General features: G+C 40.5%; 1 long non-coding RNA gene across 2 annotated transcripts in view; it reads right to left on the bottom strand.

The window, feature by feature from the left end:
- Positions 1 to 461: 461 nt before the first annotated feature.
- Positions 462 to 21,823, bottom strand: part of LOC133749757 (uncharacterized) — a 31,577-nt gene continuing 10,215 nt past the window's right edge. The window contains exons 3-6 of one of the 2 annotated variants that reach the window (XR_009864614.1): positions 13,074 to 13,159; positions 9,099 to 9,316; positions 7,632 to 8,210; positions 462 to 5,196 (exon numbers count right to left, since the gene is read on the bottom strand). This is a non-coding gene — a long non-coding RNA (uncharacterized LOC133749757). The remainder of the gene's footprint in view (positions 5,197 to 7,631; positions 8,211 to 9,098; positions 9,317 to 13,073; positions 13,160 to 21,823) is intronic. The other variant, XR_009864615.1, reaches the window with a different exon arrangement.

Here is a 21,823-nt window from a genome sequence, read left to right as displayed (position 1 = left end):
AGATCAAGCCCAACTCAGAGACATACAGCAGGAAAGATAGAAAGGGACGTGGTGCAGAGAATGCACCAGATATGGGCAGACTCTTTCTCGGACGTAAACACATAGCCACGCAGTCGCAAACCTGAATCTTGTGCAAAGATTTCCAGCCCAGGATTATAGGAAGGTATTTGTCATTTTGTAAAAAGGAAGACAATAATGAAAATATTTATATAATTTATATAACTCGAAATCTCTCTCTTCCTGTATTAGAGCATTCAGAATGCATTTAGTTTCAAAACCAAACATGAAGAAACTTTGTTGAAAATATAAAGATCCAAGAAAACAAAAAGAATGTTTGTTGAAAATTTATTTTTTACCAGAAAAAAAGTTAATTCCTTGTATCATTTCATTAATTTTCATAACATATAGTTACTTGTAGAATTTATAACAGGACCAATTAAAAACCTGTATAATTTTTTTCTGTAAACCTTTCTGTAGCATTATTTCATACCAGGCATTATTGTACCATCCTATGTATAAGGTTCTACAGTTGAGTAGTAAGTTAACAACATTTGTTAACTTCTATCAGATTTAAGATTTCCTCTTCTACTTCTTCTTTGATGGGAAAATTCTGACATTAATGGCTTTCTGCATTTTATCAAATGCTGTATCTGCATCTGTTGAATGGATTGTGCTGTATTTCTCACTGACTTTATTAATATTGTGAATTGCACATTTGATTGATTGCTAATCTAACTTGGCATTTCTGAGATAGACCACAGTAGATCATGATATATCATCTTTTCTATACAGTTAGATTCGACAGCTTAATACATTATTAATTATTTTTATATGTATGTTCATGAGGGATGTTGATCTATGGTTTTCTTTTCTTGTAGTGTTTTTGTCAGTTGGCTTTAGGGTTATATGGGCCTCTTGAAGTGAGCTAAAAACTATTCCAGTGTCCTTTATTTTATGAAAATGTTTGGGTAGCAATTCTGTTATTCCATCCTGAGGGTTTATTAAATTAATGAGTGGATATATCTATGCCTATTATTATTTTTGCTTCTGATGATGAATTCAATTTTTTAAATACAGTGGTTCCTAAGTTTCATTATGCATTACAACAACCTGGTAGGCTTATTAAGACACAGATTATTGGATCACTTTCCAGGATTCTGTAAGTCCCCAAAGGTTTCATTTTCAATAAGTTCCCAAGAAGTTCCACTGCGGTTGGTCTTCCAACCACACTCGGAGAATCTCTGCTTGAATAGGCGGAGGGCTATTGGTGTGACTGTTTCGGTCTGTAGCAGTAAAGTTACTTAAAATTCCCAGGCTGGTGATTTGAACATATCTTTCAGGCCTGCTTTTCTTCCATGGACTGCTTTTTCTTGATACATTTTCTCCTTACATACATTGCAGTTTCTTATTGGATGCTGGTCATCGTGTGTAAATGACACACACAGTGCCAAAGTCCAGAGTGCTGGAGAATTTTCGCCAGTTCTCTTTCTCCACTCTCAGACTTCGGCTGGCTGTTTTCTGCATGTCATCGTGGGTTCCTCTGGGCCTTCCTGGCCCTCCCTCTGGGGTGGATGATCACTGTCTTGTTCATGGTACAAGCCTGGCTTTAAGAAGCTTCCCCGCTGTTCTGCTCTTCTCTCAGCCTTAGGCAAATCCGCCTGCACCCCAGTGGTGGAGATGGGCATCTTCTCTCCCCACAGCCCTGCACTCCACCCTCATTGAGATCTGACATTGGCCATGGTGGTGATTTGTGTACAGATCAGTGTGCTTCGTTCATAAGAAGGGCCGAAGACAATATGAATACATGAATTCATTTGTGAAAATGAAAGCATGGGGTTATTTTTAGTGCTCAATGTGTTACATATATACTCATTTAACAGGACCATTCACCTGACAGGAAGAATATAAGAGGAAAGCAAGAATTTTCCAATTGTGTGTAAGAATGAGAAAAACAAACAAAGGAAGGACTGGCTTCAAAGTTCTATTTGAGCCTGACCTCTGTGCTATCCAAATAAACAGTAGAGTGCCACCTTGGAAAGAACTGGACAGTTGCATGGAGAGGAGGAAGGGCAAGATCTTTGGAGAGAGTTTTCTTTTTTAAAGGCACAGAGTTTTTGGACCAGGCAAAAACTGCTATTTTTATCACATGTGGGTCGTGGCCAGGTTCTCAGACACAGCGCAGCACACACTGGAGAGGTCACAGATGATTTTGTGCTTAACTCTACTTTATGAGCTCTGAGGCAATGACAAGGCAGTTCTACCTCTCTGAAAGGTGGGACCAACGGAATAGTGTAGAACATGCTGCTCCTGATTAACACTGCCTCTGTAGGTTACAGAATGTCTCACGTGGCTCATGACAGGAACATACATAAAGGTTGATATTCATAGCTCTAATCCTTATAACAGCGCTGCAAAGCAGGAGTTTCTCATTTTGCTTTCCAAGCTAAAACAAACAAATGAGGCAAAAAATGAGAGTCACTAGGTTGCATGCTCTTTCAAAGCACACATAGCCAGTGTAGGGGAAAGCAGAGATTTTAAATCCAAACGTGTTAGCTAAGTCTCATGTGCTTCTTTGCCATCCCTGTTTCTTTGTGGACTTCATTTATCCAGAACTGGACACTTCGACTTTGTAATGTGGGTGATGTTTATGCTTGTGCATGTAATGTACATCCTTTTGTTTATTTTCTTTGAATAGTTTATTATATCCTGATTGTCTGTACTGAGGAGTAAGAGGAAATGAAACAGCCTTGCCCATGCTCTTCCTGCAGGGTGAGAAAGAGAGAGAGAGAGAGAGAGAGAGAGAGAGAGAGAGAAGAGAGAGAGAAGAAAGGGGGGGGAGAGGGAGAGAGAGAGAGAGACAGATGTGCAGGCCCCTGTGGGGAGGGTGTTTATTAAGAGCTGCTCCCTATAGAAAGTCAGGGACAAAAGAGATCGCTCTTTCCTCTATTACCTGGGACAACATTCTTGCAAAGGCACAGGTGAAAATGCTTGGACTTAATAAAGGAAAAGTTAAGTGTCACACAGATAATACATTCTTGGCACAGATGACTGTAGAAAGATTGCACCTTTAAAAAAAGCATGATAAAGGGTATATACACAATGTATATTCCCTTACAATCAAAAATAATTGTAACTATAGCACCGAAAGCCTGTACACTATGCAGTGAATACAATATAGACCGGGAAAATGTACACTGTACACTACACTCTAAGCAAATGGAAGTATTTTTATTTTTGTAGTATGATATCTAGATACAGAGTTTTCTACAAACAAATAAAAATTTTATTCTCTTTCAGGCATTTTTAAATTCCTAACAGGCCATTGTTACTCTTAAGCTTTCAGTACATTTTAACCCTCTATACAATTACAAATTTTAGTAAAAAATTCCATGAAATACACATTTGGAAATAATTTCAGCATTCATCTCAGTATTACTGGTTGCCTGACACCTTGTATTTCCTTGAGACTTAGAATTTTGGTTCTTAATTCAAATGAGTTTCACCACTATTCTCAGCTTACTGATAAGATAATTATGTATTCTGCATCTTAGTGTGCTTTCTGGTGACAAATTATATTGTAGTTGTCCCTGCCAGAGCTGCTTTACTTAGGCGCCCAGTAGCATTTTCATTGCACAAGTCATTTTCCTCCCCAAGGGTTTGTAACTTTATGCTTCTAAAGTCTGCTTTTGTTATTCAGTTACTAATACAATACGAATATGGGAAAAGGGCAAAACCAGATATGCCTGATATTTAGACTCAATGATTGAAATGTTTCTAATGGAAAGGAAGAAACTCTCCTTCCCCTTGTCAATGAAAAAACACTGGAGGTTTAGGGGGCCATCCCTGGTTTTTATTTGAATAACATGACAAAGGACAGATTCATTCTATGTCCAAATATTCCCTCCTTCTTGCACAGGTGCACGTGTAATTGGCTCATTTTCACAATGGTCCAAAGGAGTTACACAGGATGAAGAGAACTGAGGAAAGATGGGCTATTCACTAAAACAATAATGTTACGAACTGTCAGCTTTGCACACTGCGTGCATGACATAACTCCTTTCTAAAACAAAACTGAGTGTACTCAATGAAACAGAGAAGTAAATGGAATTCCTGAAAGATGTGAGATGAGAGTGGAAAATGACAGATACACACATACAGAAATTGCTGTGTGTTTTAGTTAGCACAATGTTGCAAAATGAGCTGTGGGTGGAGATTTTACATAAATGTGAATGCACTAATGTATTTGAACATGCTGTAAACAAATGGGTTGCACAAAAATGTATTTCCTTCAAAATCTTATGCTAATTTATCCAATCATATAATTATTCTTTGGTGACATAAATATTGTGATACATCAGAATTAGTACAGAATCTGAACTTAGATTCAAACTCATATTTGGATCTTTATTTTCTACATAATGCTACAAAATTACTTCTCTTCTTACAGTTTTACTTTTCTTATAAATAAAATGAGTGCAATGGTAACTACCAGGCAGGATTGTTAATGACAAATGAATGTTATATAAAGTACTTAACCAATTTCTATCACATAGCACAAGGGTCTTCAACTCATTCATGGAAAATGTGAACTATGGAAAAACTATGCAAGACTTCATTTCTTTTTGCACCAGAATAAATCTGTGTTAACTTATCATCAGATGTCTTTGCAGAATCTGGTTTGAAGCTGTAGGATAAGACACTAATTTGAAAAGAGCCTGTATAACAGGAACAAGATGATGTTGGAGATGGAGCCAGGAGCAGTAGCCCATCCCCATCAATTGGCCAGGAAAGAATCAATCTTGTTTATGTGCTAGTCAAAGAGGACTGCCAACAGCAAAAACAATCACCAACATCATGGGCATCTCAATTGGCTTAGCTTACACAGGTATGATTCAAAAATTAAAGTGATGCAAACTTCCTCTCCATGGCTATCACAATTTTTGCACCTAGATGAGCTTCAGACAAGCACAGAGCTTTTAATGGAAATTTTCATCAAGTGGAACCAAGATTCTGGAGCATGTCTTTGAAGAGTTGGAACAAGAAACAAAACATGGCCTTACCAGTATGATCCTGAAGGCAAGCCACAAAGTGTTGGCTTCCAAGAGGCAGAAGTGGTCCAGTCAAAGCAAAAACAGATTGATCAACAGTGAAGGTCATGGTGACAATTTTACTTAAGGCATTTTGCTCGTTGACTTTCTAGAGGGCAAAAGAATGACACAGCTGCTTACTATGAAAGTGTTTTGCAAAGATTAGCAGGATGATACGAAGGATGTTTCATTAGAGAACCCCTTCCCACCATGGCAATGAACCTCCTCATTCTGCCCATCGACTCTGCAATGTTCCCATGGGAGATCACTGGGCATTCACCTTGCATTTCTGGTTTGGCTCTTTCTGGCTTTTAATTGTTTCCTTATTTCTAAAAAAGTTAGGCAAGTTACAAAGCAATATTTTTAAAGGTAGTGATCTTCCTGGATTCAAACTCAGTGTCTAGTTACAGTTGCCTTTTCCCTAAGAACACCTTAGGCCCATGATGTCCTAGTTAGCCCTTGGGACTGCCACTCTTTTTTTGTTTTTTGTTTTTTTTTGACAGGCAGAGTTAGACAGTGAGAGAGACAGAGAGAGAGGTCTTCCTTCCGTTGGCTGCTACTGCCGGCGCACCGTGCTGATCCGAAGCCAGGAGCCAGGTGCTTCCTCCCGGTCTCCCATGCGGGTGCAGGGCCCAAGGACTTGGGCCATCCTCCACTGCCTTCCCAGACCATAGCAGAGAGCTGGACTGGAAGAGGGGCAACTGGGACAGAATCCGGCTCCCCAACCGGGACTAGAACCTGGGGTACTGGCGCCACAGGCAGAGGATTAATCTAGTGAGCCACGGTGCCAGCCAGAACTGCCTCTGAAACAGACGTTCAGGCAGCTGCCAGACAGCTCCCAAAGGTGACTGTGGGCCCATGGCTGATGCACCAAAGACAAGAACTCCACTGGAGTGGAGGTCAAACGACCTGATCTTCCTGTCCAGCAATTTGTTTTAACAGGTTTCTGATGTTATAGACTGTCTATGAAAAATAGTTCAACACTGCTTAAAAGTAACTAAGGCTGAAATTTGATGTGTTACCTTATTTAAAAAATGTTGTCTAAGTTTGGAGATTTTTAACAGGTTATTTCAAAATGTAAATCAAGGAAATTGGTAGATGGAAAACATCAGAAGTATAGAAATGTGTGCTTGGTAAGAAAGGTTAAAAAGGAAAGAGTTCCTGAATAAAGAAAGGACATAGTTCCTGAATAAAGAAAGGACATGGTTTGTAAGAATTACTTCATCCTCTTTGCTAGTTTACTCTAGACTGGAACAGAAATGATAGAACGTTTCAAGTAAGTTGAAGAGGGTATGTGGAAGTCACAGAAAGTCATGAAAGAAATAAATTTTGGATACAAAAGCTATTAATCTATTTCTCTTTGACATAGAATTATAATCTGATCCTCTGTTAAGCAGAAAATCCCATTAGGATGGGTCTGGGGCTGACACCAGTGGCTAGGCCATGTGGCCGCCTGGCTTCCAGCCATGGTGGCAGGGTTAGAGCCTAGGATGGTGCTGGGGTATAGATCACACCATAGATAGGACTGTGCCGTTTTACTAACAGTAGTAAGACTTTGAGTGAAGTACCCAGGAAGACGGGGCTGGGAGAGAACACTGGAAAGGCAGTTTAATGTCTCTCTAGCAGATGCAACTGTTGACATGGCCTCTTCTCCTCCTTAACGTGCTCACTTTCCCTCCCATGATCCTTCTTTCCTTCCTTCCTTCCTTCCTAGATTTATTTATTTATTTGAAAGGCAGAGATACAGAGAAGCAGAGGCAGAGAGAGAGAGAGAGAAAGAGAGAGGTCTTCCATCAGCTGATTTACTCCCCAGATGGCTGCAATGGCCAGAGTTGCCCCGATCTGAAGCCAGGAGTCAGGAGCTTCCTCCAGGTCTCCCACACAGGTACAGGGGCCCAAGGACTTGGGCCATCTTCTACTGCTTTCCCAGGCCATAGCAGAGAGCTGGATCAGAAGAGCAGCAGCCAGGACTTGAACAGGCACCCATATAGGATGCTGGCACTGCAGGCAGCAGCTTTACCTGGTATGCCACAGCACCGGCCCCTCCTTCTTTATTTCTAAGCCCACTCTCTCTGATGGCTTTACTATTACCTCTCTTTCCATCATTTGTTTTTTTATATGTTCCATTCTGCACACTTTCAACTTTTCCTAATTCTTCTGTACAGAAAACCAGACAGAGGTGAACAATGGCCAAGCCTGAGTCCTTTGCAGAATAAACCAGGCCTAGAGGACTTAGGGACACCACGGCAGCCATTTGGTAGCTCAGTTGTTTAATGCACGAAATTTCCCTATGTTGGTACAAAAGGAATAGCATTTCATATGTTAAGCTGGCATTCCCCCTGAAGATGCTGTACGAGTTCTAATGTGTAACGAAAGCTCTGTGTATTGAAAATGTAATACATTTAGACAGACACCTATTTTCATGTTCTGAAACATTCAGAATGTGGGGCCTCCGAGAGGATGCTATACTCTTCGCCTCACTCCAAAAGGAAAAGAGCTGTGGAGGGGACGTTTCTGTACTTGAAGATAAGACCCAGAGTTTACCTTTAATGTCCTTCCTCCTGGTAGCAACACTAATCCCTGTGGTTCACTGGCATTGGAAACATACATATGTAAAAGGATGAGTACTAGTGGTTGCAGCAGTTTGCAAGGAAAGCTCTTTTCTTGCGGGCTTCAAATTTTGTCTTCTTGTATCTGTGGTTGAAAAGTCTGAGAATCATAGCTAGGAGGAATTTCGTTATTTCACCGCACTCTTCTAGCATGGCACTAGTAAAGCTTATGGTAGGTCCCACTGGCAAGGAGAACGCGGCAGTTTGCCTGCGGTAACAGCCGGAGTGGAGGCAAATTCCAGATTCATGGGAGGGGTACTGGAGTTAGACACGGAGCAGACACAGGTCAGATTCTCTTCCTCCTTTCCCGCTCCACTAAAAATCGTGATCCTGGCATAAGTTACAGTCATCTGCAGGCAGCACTGCACTTCCCTCCTAGTGGACTTGGCCACACCTCCCGTGTTCCCTTTCATTTCTTCTCCCACAGTGGGGCTGGGAGTTTTCCTCTCCTAACGCAGCTCTGATCCTCCAGGAAGAACACGGCTATTTGCATCAGCATTTTTTTACTCTCCTCCTGGAATCATGGAAAAAGTAATAGGGGAAATTAAAAATGGACTGAACACCGGTTGCCCCTCTTCCAGGCCAGCTCTCTGCTGTGGCCCAGGAGTGCAGTGGAGGATAGCCCAAGTGCTTGGGCCCTGCACCCCATGGGAGACCAGGATAATCACCTGGCTCCTGCCTTCGGATCAGCGTGGTACGCTGGCCACAGCGCGCTGGCTGCGGTGGCCATTGGAGGGTGAACCAATGGCAAAGGAAGACCTTTCTCTCTGTCTCTCTCTCTCACTGTCCACTCTGCCTGTCAAAAAAAAAAAAAAATGGACTGAACAAAAAATTAAGCAAACTCCATTTTCAGAACAACTAAGAAACCAATGTGAAGGCAGCCTGTAGCCCTGGTTGCAGCAGATGGCTTAGGGAGGCAGAGGGGCTGGCTTGCCTAAGAGAAGCAGGGGGAGTAAGACCACATGAAGTTTCACATGTGCGCGTCGCAGCAACAGTTCTGATAGCAGCAACAGGAGGCGCTGTACAGTTAGAATGTAGGGCAGGTATTTGCTGTAGCAGTGAAGATCTGCTTTGGACATCTGCTTCTACTTGCGATCCAGCTCCCTGCTAATGCACACTCTGTCAGGCAGCAGCTCATGCTCGACTACTCGGGTCCCTGACACCCCCATGGGAGCCATGGATTGATGGCTTTGGCCTGGCCCAGTCCTGGATGTAGTGTGGATTTGGAGAGTGAATGGAGGATCTCTCTTTCTCTCCCTGTCCATGCTCTCTCTGTCTTTCTGCCCTTAAAGTAAAAACTTAAAAATGAATAAGTTTAAAAAGATAAAGTAAATAAGGTAGCTAGGGATGTTTTCAACAAATAGCCACAGCAAATGATCACCTTGTATTCCATTAATACAACCTGATAGGGCCACAAACGTGGTGACTTCTGGCAGCACATAGTGATCAAGAGTTCAGGCACAACTTAACTAGGTCATCTTGTGTGGGTCTCGCAATGCTGCACTCAAGATGTAGTATGTGGCTCCAGGATCCGCTTCCAAACTCCTGCGGTTGTCAGCAGAATTCAGTTCCTTGAATTTATACTTCCCACAGCAGGGGGCGTCTGGTCTTGCCAAGGGACTGTCATTAAAAAGAGATCACACACACACACACACACTCACACAAGTCAAAAGGAATATGTGACAATTCAACCCAATTTATAAACATTCTTAGTCTTTGGACATTCTTCTATAGTTACTCATTGACTGAAACTACAGCAAAACTACACAAACCTCCTCTAAGGAGCCTACAAGTCCAGTCTTGTGAAAAACTGAAACTAAACTGATAGTGTTTGAAAGCTAATAGGATCTGTCAAGTAGTGTTTAAGATGTAAAATGAGAATCCCCAGGTGCTAAGATAAATTTCTAAGAATTAAGCTTATTTCTTTACACACAGGGTTCAAAGCTCTCATAATTTAATAGTAAAATAAATACTTATTTAAAAAATAAACCTCATGATGCATTATCTGAAATTCAAAATATTGAACTAATAGATTCCCCACAGTTCACATCACAGGCCATCTAATGAGATTATAACATCTTGAGGAAGATTAAACGGAGATGTATTGAATTCTTCAACTGTACCGCTGAAACTAGCTTTCATTTCTACAGATAAAAAGAAAACAAGCATTTCTGCATGTTCACCTTTACTGTTTTAGAGAGGGGGGGAAGCCCTGCAATGGATTTGACCTAGTATTACAGAAACAATAGTGTCAAACTGATTTAAAGTGACCCTAGTCAAGACTTCATAAAGCTGTGTTAAGGATGCTCACTCCCCACAGGTCCAAAGGGGCAGTCCCTTTGATAGGAAGGCTAGGAGGCAACCAGCAGATGAGTAATTTTTTTTCTCTTTTTATTATTATTATTTATTTTGAAGGTAGAGAGAGAGAGAGAGAGAGAGAGAGAGAGAGAGAGATGTTCCATCTGCTGGTTCACTCCTCAGATGCCTACCTGCTCCATGCAGGGCCAAGGCAGACAGACTTAGGAGCCATTTGGGCCTCCCACTTGGGTGGCAGTGACCCAAGCATTTGAACCATCAGCTGCTGCCTCCCAGGGTGCCAACAGTGCTGGCCCCATAGCTTTACTTGTTTTCTACAGTTTTTAAATTCCTTACAGACTCTTGTCCAAGCCCTGGGGGTGGGAAGGGGTTGGAGAGGACACTCCCATTGCCTGACTTGCTAAGCCACCATCGAAAGGGTGCTTCTTTTATGATTAACAAAGTAAAGCTATTTTTAAAAAGGGAACATGATCAAAGCAGCCAGTGAGGTAATGTTAATGGTGGTCAATGAGCATGGGAAGTCATGTGAGCCACCTGGAAAAGCCAAAGCCACTGATCTGATGCTAATGTGTGTCCACATCAGAGACTTGTTTGGCCCCATATGATGGACAGAGAATCGGCTACTTCTCAACTCTTTTACTTCTCAGCTCTCTATTCTCTCCCGTGAAGTGACCACTAGGAGTTCTCATCTTTGCTTAAAATTCAGAACTGAACACTTAGAAAATAAAACAGTGTGAACCGAGGCCATATTTACAGAATTTGAATACTATTTCAGCAGGTTTTAAAAATGGTTAACGGGCATGGAACTTCTCTGTCATGGAGCCACAGGCTTCAGGGTAGCTTGGACCCTTCTTCACTTGCAGGGGCAAACCTTGATTCCCATAAGCAAATTTGAGCCACACCATTTCCCTTTATAGTGATCGTTTTGGATAACAGTGTGTAAAGCAATTCTGTCCAATATAGGGTGAAATTCTGCTGGAGACACCTGGGGGAGTTCCTTTCCAAGGGGTAGAAGAACAGATTGCCATTTAGTCCTTTAACATTTGAGAACATCATTACTTGTTTGTGTAGTCTTCTTGAGGTTGAAGTGGTCTGACAGGTCTGGGGATATCAAACCAGGAAGCAGGCAATTTGGCAATGTATGGAAAAATTTGACTCCTAGGTGACGTGCTTGAGGCACTGGATCAAACATCCCTGGAATTTCTTTACCTCTAGACTTCAGGTTATATTGAGTTCATCTGAAATTGATTCTTCTGGTTCAGTAAAAAGTCGCCTCACATGTTTCTAACATTCTTAAATATACTATTATTTAAGCAAGTTCCATTTGGAGTTGATAATGGAAGTGTAGTTGTTACAGCCTTACAAATAAAGCACCCAAGAATGAGGGAGCTGCAACCAAGGAAAAGTAGTTTTCATTCACTGTCATTCCATTTCGACAGCAGATCTTCCTGTAGTAAATCTTTTTATTGCCTCTTAGGAAGAAGAATAGTTGTTCACACAGGTGGGTAAGGAACACTTCATGATGTATGAAAACATTCTAAAACCATATAGCAACTTCTGCAATGTTGTGGATTTCCATCCTATCTGCATGACCTCTTAAGACATCTCCTGTGTTACTAGTTTCCAATTACATGGGTTATTTATAAGTTGGGAACACTTTTCTTCTAATTAATCCAAAGTGGGTTGGTGGCCACAGTTATTCCAAGGGTGGTAGTTCTCCTATCAGAAGTGTGTGCCGTATTGTCTGTAAGAACCTCAGTATGGAGAAACATTTATAATTTGTCCTCCAACTTTATTTTAGCTGTGAGATTCCTGCACGGTCTAATATTTCTGAGCTAAATTCTCATATAAACAGAAGTAAGAATTAATGAGACTGGAAGGAGATAACTAAGATATGTAAATGACAATTTTTCTGCCTTTACAATAGTTAAGAAACTAAAACAAGATTTTATGTCTATTTTAAAAGGTTTATTTGAAGTTGGTGCTGTCAAGTTTATTAACAACTCAAATGTTCTTTTTATTTAAAATATTTGGCAATTTCTAGTAAATTATCTTGTACTGGAGGGCAAAATGACTGTTTGTTAACAGATATTTAAATGCTGCATTTTTTCAGTTCATTACATTTCATTCCATAGAACTGATCATATCAATCACCAGAAAGAATAGCATCCAATTCTATTTGTGACACAGTTATCACAGCATATTTTGAAAACCCAAAGTAATAATCAACATTTCCACTGACAGTTTCTTTGCCCACAAAGGATGCAACCAAATTTACCCTGGCAGACACTCACTTGACACATAGTGATCAGATTATATTATTTGAGTTATTTGTCTTGTGTGGGACATGTAAATGACATTCCGTTTTATCTTCCTAGTTTCCTAAGATAATAATGAACACATTCAGTTCATAAACATTTCAGGTTAGTTATGAGCTCACTTCCTCCGTGCTATTACCACCACCTCCGCTTCAAATTTAGCATAATAACTCTCAGTGATTCAGGAAATTTATAAATATTAGTAAACATAACCAACAAAATATAATTTCTTAATAAGCCTTCCATTATTCTTAAAAACAGCTACAGGGCAGACGCCGCGGCTCAATAGGCTAATCCTCCGCCTGCGGCGCCGGCACACCGGGTTCTAGTCCCAGTCAGGGCACCAGATTCTGTCCTGGTTGCTCCTCTTCCAGGCCAGCTCTCTGCTGTGGCCCGGGAGTGCAGTGGAGGATGGCCCAAGTTCTTGGGCCCTGCAACTGCATGGGAGACCAGGAGAAGCATCTGGCTCCTGGCTTCGGATCAGCGCGGTGCACTGGCCGCAGCGGCCACTGGGGGGTGAACCAATGGAAAAGGAAGACCTTCCTGTCTCTCTCACTATCCACTCTGCCTGTCAAAAAAAAAAAAAAAAAAAAAAAAAAAAAGCTACAAATGTGTTGGCATAGTTTGACAAAAATACATCTAATTTTAAAAGCAAATTGTATCTGACTCACCAGGAAAGAATATCCTAGCACTAAAATATACAAATATTCCAAAAGCGTGTATACAAAAGTCGTAGTGCTTACCAAGGCAGGGCAGCGGAAGATTAATATTCACTAAGTCGTTTGCCACTCTTGACAATGCACAGAAAATCATGGTGCATGCAGAATTCCTAAGGGACAACAAACTGGCATTGTGTGAATGGCAAAGTATCCAAAGCACCACTCAATGGGTGTTTCATGTGCATTGTCATTTGTGTGCTTCCCTCTCCCTCTCCCTCTCCCTCTCCCTCTCCCTCTCCCTCTCGCTCAGAGTCTGGCCCATTTTACAGATGTGGCCAGATCTCAGAAGCATTCAGAGACTCAGTTAAACTTGCACAGATGGCAAGTTGAAGAATAGAATTTTTTTTCTAAGATTTATTTTATTTATTTGAAAAAGAGTTACAGAGAGAGGTAGAGACAGACAGACAGAGAGAGAGATCTATCTGCTGGTTCATTCCCCAGATTAACGCAACAGCCAGAGCTGCGCTGATCCAAGCCAGGAGCCAGGAGCTTCTTCCGGGTCTCTCACGTGGGTTCAGGGGCCCAAGGACTTGGGCCATCCTCCACTGCTTTCCCAGGTCATAGCAGAGAGCTGGATCGGAAGAAGAGCAGCCGGGACTCGAACCAGCGCCCATATAGAATGCTGCACTACAGGCTAGGGCTTAACCCACTGCCCCACAGCACCAGCCCCAGAGAACAGAACTTGCATCCAGTTTTCTGGGTCTCTAAAAGCCCATGTGATACTGTATTGTCTTCATTTTGGAATTTGTAATTATAACCGGGAAGGGAGACACACATATGAAATGTTTAAAGGACAATACAACCAAAACATTGACTTTCTGTACAAGTGATCCAGAAAGTGTGCATGTGTGTAATTCAGAGAAGGTGGAGATAAGTAAACATAGAAAAATGTAATTAAAGAGGCTTCCCCTCTCCCATCTTTTGGCTATTATATTTGGTACAAGGTAGTCCTCATTTTTTCAGCCTAAATTTATAGAGTTGATCACCTTTTTTCTCTACCGTCTTCTGCACCCACTCAACGTTGACCTCAGTGTTTTCTGAAGAATGAGAAAAAAACAGCTCTTTTTCTGTAATATTATGCTTTATGTCGCTGATGTGCTAACAAAACATGGAGAACTATGGGTCCACGTGGTGTAACACTAGGTGTGAAATGCTATACTCACACATCACTGGCTGTCCAATGGTGTCACCCTTAGCTGAGTGAACGGGAGATTGGGGAGGAGGGAGAAATAGAGTCTCATTTTGTTCTTAGGTTCAAGGGAATGTTCTAATTCAATTTTAATGAATTTCTGCAGAGTTTTATCATTATCTGATTTTTTAGTCCATTTTTTAATTTGTTCAGAATTCAGACAGAAGAAATATGGGATTATATGGTAAAGAGGGACTCCAAAATTCAATAACTTTGGGAAGAATTTTACTTTCCTAGAGAAAGTCTTTTTCCCCTTAAGAACGCCCCCTATTTTATAAATAGTTTAACTTTGAAGTTGCTTTCAAACTATTGATGCAAGAAGTACACACATAAGTTTGAGTAGTGTGCCCTGGTGGACAAGAGTGATCAGGAAGCTGACATACATTCTGGCCTTTCTTCATTTAAGACTTAGTGTTTTCTGGAGAAACTGCAAGTCACAGCCTGTAAGGTGGCAACCTGAGGATGTGCTGGTGTCACATGGTGTTAAGATTAGATCTCGTTTGTCCTCCCAGAATTGAGCACCATGCCTTTGAATTTCCAGAACTGTGAGCTAAATAAATCTATTTTCTTATAAATTACTGAGCCTTGGGTATTTAGTGGCATTAAGAGAAAATGGACTAATACATGTGGGTATTTTTCTATTCCCTGTGGTTTACAAACTTACTGAAATATCTTACACCATATCTTATTTGTATTCCATATTTATAGTTACACTAATTGTTTATACGGTTAGTTTTTATATTGCATCTCTCTAGTCTCAACAATTTACGGTCTTGGAAATGATTTATGATGATTTCAAATACCTTCTGGGTTGACCACTGAGTTACAACATGGATCTACAGGAAATTAAATATATTATCTGAAATTAACTTTGAAAAGTAGTTATTACCATAATTATTAGTTTGGTGAGTTTTTACAAGCTTTGTTTCTTGACTTCATGAGTTTGGTATCATGCATTGCTCAGTGGCTCTCTAAAATACATGGAATCATAATCAATCTCTTATGTAAAATTAATACTATACAAGATCTTTATATTAAAACATTTAAGCATAAATAAAATTTGGTACAATGTAGCTTTTGTAAAAGAGGCAAATAGATGGATTTCACTGAGACCTTTGTTTAATAGAGGAGAGAAAAAGAAATAATTGAATACCAGCAGGTGACAGGGTTGTCTCTTTGGGAAATGCACTGATTCCTGCCGTCCTTGGAACATGCAGTGAGTACCTCCTCTTCTCTGGGTAGAGTGGCACCGTATGAGGGAGTTAATGAATGCAGAGCCAAATTGAACCTCTTTTCATGACATATTTCTTTCCAGCTCTATTAACTCTTGAGGACAAAAGCACTTTTTAAAAACCTTTTACATAGCTAGACTTCAAAATAATTGCAGAATTTACATAGTTTACACAAATAGTTTTATCCAAACTCTGAGCACATATAATGCAAATATATAGGCCTAATCCTTAAATTGTAATCTTATTCTAAATAATGAAAATGTGATAATGAGCCCCCAGAGATAGGGCACGTATTTTACCCACTTTGAAATACTCACAATAGTGGTCAATGGTAAATAGCTAAAATACTCTCTGGATTAAAAAATGAATGTTATAAAGAACAAGTGGAAAATGTATTTATGAATCTAATTGGCAATGAATGCTAATATTAAATAGTGGCTTTTGACTGTATTATAAGATAAATACTATATTTTGTCATTTGACAAAAGAAAAAAACATAAAGCAGTCAATCAAGGCTTTTTTAATTTGATCATTTTTCCCCCCTTGGAGCCATAACATGGGATGCAAATTGTCCCCTGAAAACAGAGCTTTCAGCATCCAAAGTGGTGGAGCAATTATTTTCAACAAAGAGATAGAATCTGCTTTAATTTATAAACTAGGCTAGTACTTGGAATAGTTCTTGTCTTTAATACATGTTTGTTTCATGAGTTTGAATTTCATGTGTGTTAAGTCAGGAGAATATATATTTGGCAGGTACTTGACATAAGGACCTGGTCAAAATGCAACATGGAATTGGGGAGATTCTCACAATACTGAATTTCTCAATACATGATGATTTTATACAATTCCCCATTTATTTTTTATTGAATGATCTCTTTGAGAATATGGATTATATTCTTTGATTCAAAAGATACTTATGTGATCACTGAACTCAATGCTTCTATTTGTTTGTAATATACCAGGTGTTTTATTTTAAAAAATGCAACGTGGATCTTAGTGGTGGTGCTTTGCAATTGCATCTTTTAGAGATGATTTTATTTGTATGGCCTCTGATTTCTCATTTGCCTCGGAGCAATTTTTTAGTAATGATAACAAGGCAAGTAAAAAGATGTTTGTAATACCTTAAGGGTCATTGAACTGAAAGCTCTTGTAAGCAGGGTATTTATTTAGTTTAGCTGGACAATTTAGTAATTTGGCTACTATTCTCTCAGAGCAACAACTCTGGATATTATTTTGACTAAAATGAAGATACTGTAAAGTTATTTGTTTCTTTGAAAAGCCAATGAAGATAATCTCTTAACCAAATTGAAGAAATGCAAATATCAGCCTATTTTTATTTGAATGTGTTAGAGTTAATGATGTATTCCAGGGATTATTAATTTTTTTCTCCTCTTTTAAAACATCCTAGGCAATTAGGCTAAAATGATTACACCTATTACCACCAATAATAAATTTGCTCAAACACTCTTATTTGTTGCTGTTTTATTTGTTAGAATTTGCTCCAAAGAAAATCACTGCAACTGTTACCAGCTGGAAAGTGCTGCAAAGCAGAATGATTACAAGAGCGTGAGTGGGCGGGAGTGAGCCAGGCAGTGTGGGGTGCTTGGTGGGGGTGCACGCTGCCCCATCTCAGCGAGTCGGCTTCCAGACCAGTACCCTTCCTACGTCTCTGCACAGCTCTCTTGGCTCATGTTCGTCTTCTGGGTCTCAGCTCCTCAGAGAGTCCTTCTCTAACTAGGACTCCCACCGTGATCTCCATACTCACTGTCACTACTATTACCCTGCTTATTCATTCCTTATCAGAATACAGCATTCTTACTGAGTTTGTCCATGGATTTCGCTTCTCTCTTGCCTGTTTTGTATTCATTGTATCCCTGATACCCAACAAAGTACACGGCACATGGGAGGGAAGGGAGTTATCAAATATTTCACTGAATGAGTGAATGAATGTTTCCCTGGGCTGTCTCCCACAGCTCTGTCCCTTAGACCTGAGCCACCTGTGGTCCTCAATGCTTTGATCTAGAAAAGGTGACCGATTGAGGGATGCTGTACGGGCCTTCTGTCAGCTTCCCCGTTCTTTCCTAGTGTGAAGTTCAGTGATGTCAGTGCTAAAGAACCGCAGGCTCTTCTTGTTTATGAGAACTGGACATACAAGTATTGACAGCGTTAAGCACAATTCAAACAAATGAGCAAAACTGCCTACTCTCTGAGTTATACATGCAAGATCCCCTATCATTTGTTCATGTCTCGTATGCTTTCCTGACCATACGTTGAGTCTAAGGGACAGAGTTGTGGAGAACCCACTCTTTAGCATTCACTCAGGTATTAAGTGATGCCCAATGGCTTGGTGAGCGTCTGATCTGTCATTGTCTATTTTCTCATCAATGATAGAAAAAGCTATTCAGTGCTACATTGCCCTTCCCAAGTCTGACTATAACACATCCTTCCTTTGACCTTGGAAGAGACTTCTCCATTAATTATTCCTTCGTGCCATCAAGGTAGCTCTTGTTTTTCAACAATGATTGCATTGGCAACTCACCTTCACAGATTAAGCTCCTAAGGAGACATGAACTAATCTTCAATTAATGAGCAAAATCCCTGAAATCTGTAATATTTTATGAGGACTAAATTTCATAATAGTTCAAATATGTTTAAAGGTAAATAACATGTTTTCTGTATAAATGATTAATTTTGACATGAATTCATGGTGCTACAATATTTCTAAGTCCAAATCCAGCTGAGCCATGGTTTTGCATAAAATTTTCATGAGAAACACAATCCCAGGATTATAGGCTATTTGCTGGAAATGATTAGTGTTTTCTAAATCTGTTATTGGCTTCTCACTTTGGAATCTTTAAATTGATTTCAGACTCATTTGAGGTACTTATTCCTACTACCTGGCTGCATCATTTACCCGGGCCAATTCTTCAGCATATTGGTTACACATTGCAAAAGGGGACATAACAAAGGGGAAATGAACTATTTTGAGTAAATATGCTCTAGAATTTCCATGGAGCTGACTGCACCATGGAACTTCCGTTGGCATGAATGAGAATGTGGTTTTAGGTCTCTGTATTTACCATCCAGAGTCTCACTGTTGTGCACCTGGTATACTGTCCCAGGCAGCCTCACTAGCCCCTGATACTGCAGTGGCTAATATATTAGCGTCCTAGGGCTGCTGTAACAGATTACTGTGGAAGTTGCCTTAAAACAATGAAACTTTGTATTTCCCAATTCTGGAGATTAGAACCCCCAAATCAAGGCATTTGCAGGGCCAGGCTCTTTCTGAAGTCTCATGGGGAGGACCCTTCCTTGTCTTCTCTGAGTTTCCGGTTGTTGTTGGCACTCTTTGCCAGCCTTTTGCTTGTGGGCACATCATTCAATTCTCCACTTCTGTCTGTATCTCTGTACCCACCAAATTCCCTTCTCCTTGTAACGGCATCATTCATTGAGTTAGGGCCCACTCTAATCCACTATGACCTCATCTTTAGTAGCTAGATGGAGTTTCAGGCTCCTGGCTTTGGCCTGACCCAGCCCAGGCCTTTGCAGCCACTTGGGGAGTAAACCAGTGGATGGAAAATCTCTCTGTCTCCTTCCTTTCTCTGTAACTCTGCCTTTCAAATAAATAAGTAAAATCTTTTTTTAAATGGCTGTCTCTACTCTGTACCTTGAAAATTTAGATTTTTAAAATCAAGCTGAGTTCCTACTAAGATCATCTTACCGTGCATCTCATTCCCTACCTTATCTCAACTCTCGCTGCCACTTTTCTCACCCCCAAATCCAGGAAGTCAGAAACATGGCTACAGTTGCTGCCACTTTTCCACTTTATAATCTACCTTCCAGAGAAGACCTTCTGTAGAGTCTCACACTGAGGCACAAAGGCAGGGTTGTGTGTGATTAAGCTTCTAGGTATTGGGAACAGACTGTCTAAATGCCATACTTCGTGTATGATTTTAGGTTGCTTAATGACTCTGGGCCAGGATTTTGTGTGTAAAGCAAAGCTATCAACAGTATTATCCTTGAGAATATTACAAGGGTTAAATGGGCTAGAATATAAAATGTAAAGCAGTCTTTGACCCCATAAATGGCCACTGTCATTATTAACTGTTTGATGCTGGTATGTAAGCTAGCAAGTAATCCTCTTCAAACTAAATAATGGAGAACTTTGGATACAAAACATTTCATACCAGGGTTCTTCAAAAACCTCATGGAAAATGTGTATTATGGAAAAACTATGCATAGATTTCAATGTTTTTTGCACAAAAATAAGCTTATATTTAAAAATTTGTATTTATTTCTTCATTTGAGGGGCAGAGAGAGAGAAAAAAAAGTTTCCATCCACTGGCTCACTCCCAAGATACCAACAATAGCTGGTCTGTGCCAGTGAAAAGTTGGGAGCTGGGAAAGCAATCTGGGTCTCCTATGCGGTTGTGAGAGATCCAGCTACTTGAGTTTGAGTCGTCACCTACTGCCTCCAGGGTGTGCGTTATTAGAAAGCTGGGCCGGCGCCGTGGCTCAACAGGCTAATCCTCCGCCTTGCGGCGCCGGCACACCGGGTTCTAGTCCCGGTCGGGGCACCGATCCTGTCCCGGTTGCCCCTCTTCCAGGCCAGCTCTCTGCTGTGGCCAGGGAGTGCAGTGGAGGATGGCCCAAGTGTTTGGGCTCTGCACCCCATGGGAGACCAGGAGAAGCACCTGGCTCCTGCCATCGGAACAGCGCGGTGCGCCGGCCGCAGCGCGCTACCGCGGCGGCCATTGGAGGGTGAACCAACGGCAAAGGAAGACCTTTCTCTCTGTCTCTCTCTCTCTCTCTCACTGTCCACTCTGCCTGTCAAAAAAAAAAAAAAAAAAAGAAAGCTGGAATTGGGAGCATAGCTGGGACTCGAACCCAGGCACTCAGATGTGGGACACAGGCAACTTACCCTCTAAGCTAAATGCCCACCCAAATTTATCTTTTAATTCCATTTTCTGTGAACTTTTTGAAGTACCTTTGTGTACTTAATATAAATGTGATATTGACAAAACGATGAGCTAGTTCTTAAGACTGGTAGATTGAGCTCCTTGGAATAAGGACTTAATGAATACAAGCACTCTACAACTACATCTCAGGCTCATGATTGTTGTTAAGACAGGGTCATTCAAACAACTTCCTCCAAGTTGAGAAGCAATTAATAGAACAAGACAGGGGCACCCAACCAAGGCCCTAAAAAACTTCAGGTTGGTTGCTGTGAAGTTTGCAATGGATCACAATGATCCTCCCCTGATAATGGAATTCAAATATTTTAAACTTTTTTTTTCTGCTCCCCCTCATACCACCATTCTTTTTGCCTTATCAATTCAGGTGCTATTTCTCCAGCTAAAGTCAATGAGTGGTAAGAAGGCTGATATGAGAAATTATGGTATCCAAACCAGAACAACAATCTAAATTTGTACTACACATGTGCATTCTTCTGATTTAATTAATCATGTTATCTTTTGAACTCACCTGTGAATATATATGGGCTAGATCCTTGAATTTATAAAATAATATGTTTGAAATAAATAGTATCTAACTTGCAATTCAAAATTCTATAATTCTGTGAATATATCAGAAACTTTTAGCTCTGTAAATCCATGAGAGACTTAAAGAGCTAAATTTCTACATTACTAATATTTAGCACTTGCCTTTCTTGAATAAGAATGGATTATTGGTTCTGAAAACTGAAAAAAAAATTTCCTCTGATTCCCCTTTTCAATGGATATCAAGACTATAGATGAGAACAAAACAGTCGATTATAAATCAGTGGCAGCAAAACCTGGACCATTCAGGGATGCTGAGCTGCCCACATGTGCCTGGCTGCCAACCCTGGTGATGTATCCCTCCCCTTCCCTTGAATAATCCTTTATGTGCCAGTGAAATTTCATGGTAAATGAGGGGTTACCACTAAGACTCTCAGAGAAGATGGGATATCATTGTATTATATAAGGCTTTTGGTTAACATGTAGCATTTACTTGTATTTTTTTATGGGGGATGCTGCATATGTACACATGTTCACAGCATAAACCGACTGGACCCTCTTAGATGCATTTGATTTAATCCATCTTCCCTCACCTTTATGACAGGAAAACCATTGAGGAGAATTTTAAATCAGTAACAATTAGCTAATTTTAAATCAGCAACCGATTAACCTCCTGGCTACAGTGCCAGGTCTCAAACACTCAAAGAAGCTCAGCTGGTAGGTGAATTTTGTGTATTTGTTAACCAAGCAGCACACTTTTGTTAAGGGCCTCTTATTATCTGAGCACTAGAATCTTAGTGCGCCATGCTAAAAAACAGATTCGTTCTGCAATAGGGAAGATACAACCAACATTAA

This window comes from Lepus europaeus, chromosome 20 (genome assembly GCF_033115175.1).
Source record: "Lepus europaeus isolate LE1 chromosome 20, mLepTim1.pri, whole genome shotgun sequence".
NCBI lineage: Eukaryota > Metazoa > Chordata > Mammalia > Lagomorpha > Leporidae > Lepus > Lepus europaeus.
This window is presented reverse-complemented; position numbering and strand designations above follow the sequence as displayed.